The sequence below is a fragment of the Triticum urartu genome, chromosome 5, assembly GCF_003073215.2.
Source record: "Triticum urartu cultivar G1812 chromosome 5, Tu2.1, whole genome shotgun sequence".
Taxonomy (NCBI): domain Eukaryota; kingdom Viridiplantae; phylum Streptophyta; class Magnoliopsida; order Poales; family Poaceae; genus Triticum; species Triticum urartu.
In genome coordinates, this window is record NC_053026.1 from 542,746,335 (window position 1) to 542,748,666 (window position 2,332).

Below are 2,332 nucleotides of genomic sequence, written 5' to 3' on the forward strand. Positions count from 1 at the left end.
CCCACCGAGTTTGCCTGACCAACTCTCTGGTTAGCTAATTACCAAATTCGGTCTCACCGAGTTTGTGTAATCGGTCTCACCGAGATTACTTTATGCCCAAACCCTAACCATATTGGTCCTACCGAGTTGCATGTCAGTCCCACCGAAAATCTCTAACGGTCACTAGGTTTACATTTTCGGTCCGATCGAGTTTTTTGATTCGGTCCCACCGAGATTGGAAAACTGTGTAATGGTTGGATTTTGTGTGGAGGCTATATATACCCCTCCACCTCTTTCTCATTCGTAGTGAGAGAGCCATCAGAACACACACATCATTCCAACTCATATGTTCTGAGAGAGAACCACCTACTCATGTGTTGAGACCAAGATATTCCATTCCTACCATATGAATCTTGATCTCTAGCCTTCCCAAGTTGCTTTCCACTCAAATCTTCTTTCCACCAAATCCAAATCCTATGAGAGAGAGTTGAGTGTTGGGGAGACTATCCCTAAGCCAAACTCGGTCCTACCGATTCTTCCTATCCGGCGCCACCGAGTTTCACTTGTCATTAGCCACTGCCAAACCCTAGCAATTCGGTCCTACCGATAGGGATCTCGGTCTCACCGAGATGGGGTTGCAAACTCTCTGTTTCCCTTTCGTAACTTTTCGGTCCCACCGAAAGAGCAAATCGGTCCCACCGAGATTGCAATGTAAACTCAGTGTTTCCCCTTTGTAACTTTTCGGTCTCACCGAGTTCCACTCGGTCTCACCGAAAGAGCAAATCGGTCCCACCGAGTTTGCCTGACCAACTCTCTGGTTAGCTAATTACCAAATTCGGTCTCACCGAGTTTGTGTAATCGGTCTCACCGAGATTACTTTATGCCCAAACCCTAACCATATTGGTCCTACCGAGTTGCATGTCAGTCCCACCGAAAATCTCTAACGGTCACTAGGTTTACATTTTCGGTCCGATCGAGTTTTTTGATTCGGTCCCACCGAGATTGGAAAACTGTGTAATGGTTGGATTTTGTGTGGAGGCTATATATACCCCTCCACCTCTTTCTCATTCGTAGTGAGAGAGCCATCAGAACACACACATCATTCCAACTCATATGTTCTGAGAGAGAACCACCTACTCATGTGTTGAGACCAAGATATTCCATTCCTACCATATGAATCTTGATCTCTAGCCTTCCCAAGTTGCTTTCCACTCAAATCTTCTTTCCACCAAATCCAAATCCTATGAGAGAGAGTTGAGTGTTGGGGAGACTATCAGTTGAAGCACAAGAGCAAGGAGTTCATTACCTACACACCATTTGTTACTTCTTGCAGAGTGGTGTCTCCTAGATTGGCTAGGTGTCACTTGGGAGCCTCCGACAAGATTGTGGAGTTGAACCAAGGAGTTTGTAAGGGCAAGGAGATCGCCTACTTCGTGAAGATCTACTGCTAGTGAGGCAAGTCCTGTGTGGGCGTTGGCCATGGTGGGATAGACAAGGTTGCTTCTTCGTGGACCCTTTGTGGGTGGTTGGTTCTTCGTGGACCCTTCGTGGGTGGAGCCCTTCGTGGACTCGCGCAACCATTGCCCTTGGGTGGAGCCCTGTGTGGACTCGCGCAACCGTTACCCTTCGTGGGTTGAAGTCTTCCATCAACGTGGATGTAGGATAGCACACCACCTATGGAACCACGGGAAAAAACATCCCGTGTCCTCCAATAGCGTTTGAATTCTCCAAACCCTTCCCTTTACATTCTTGCAAGTTGCATGCTTTTACTTTCCGCTGTCCATATACTTTTGCATGCTTGCTTGAATTGTGTGATGATTGCTTGACTTGTCCTAGAATAGCTAAAATCTAACAAGAACTAAAATTGGGAAAAGGTTAAGTTTTTATTTGGTCAAGTAGATTAATCGCCCCCCCTCTAGACATACTTTCGATCCTACAAGTGGTATCAGAGCTTTGATCTCCATTTGCTAGATCTCCATAGCTTTTGGTGGTCATAGCCTTGGTTTCACAACCTAGGAGAGTATGGCGTCTAGCGAGGGAAATTATCACCGTAGAGGTCCTTACTTTGATGGTACTAATTTTGCTAGTTGGAAGCATAAAATGGAAAATGCATATTCTTGGACATAACCCCGCCGTTTGGGCTATTGTGTGTGTTGGTTTGCAAGGTGACTTCTTTGATGGGAGAGAACCAAACCGTGAAGCTACCGCGGATGAGTTGAAGATGTTGCAATACAATGCTCAAGCTTGTGATATTCTCTTCAACGATTGTGCCCCGAAGAATTCAACAAAATCAGCCGTCTTGAGAATGCAAAGGAAATTTGGGACACTTTGATTGATATGCAACGAAGGTACC